The sequence below is a fragment of the Gregarina niphandrodes genome (genome assembly GCF_000223845.1).
Source record: "Gregarina niphandrodes unplaced genomic scaffold scaffold00216, whole genome shotgun sequence".
Lineage (NCBI taxonomy): Eukaryota > Apicomplexa > Conoidasida > Eugregarinorida > Gregarinidae > Gregarina > Gregarina niphandrodes.
In genome coordinates, this window is record NW_011646053.1 from 947 (window position 1) to 1427 (window position 481).

Consider the following 481-nt stretch of genomic DNA (forward strand, 5'->3'; position numbering starts at 1 on the left):
GGGTCGAACCCGCGACTGCAAGATTAAGAGTCTTGCGCTCTACCGACTGAGCTAAAGCGGCCGCAACAAGCGGGGAAACCCGCATCCACACATTCACCCCCGAAGCTTGGACACGTTCATAACGCCCTATTCATCAAGCACCGACAAGTAGAGGGTACGCCACCTCATCAAGGATATCGGAGGTAACGTGGACTTCACAGTCGGAATGAGAGTTCGACGAAACCCTAACGAAATGCAGGCGAGGTGCGTCGTGGATGCTGTACCAACCGACCGAGCTCAAGGAGGTCATCATCCTCAAGTCAACCCCCAACAACCAGGACAGAATGGCCCGCAAGAAGCTAATGTTGCTGCCGTACCGGGAATTCGTGGATGCTTACGCAACCACGCTATTCCCTTTCAGTGATGAAGCCAACGTGGTGTGCCAGCAATTGCAAACGCAGGACCGAGGAGCAGACTCCATCAAAGCCACCGAAGACTTTCT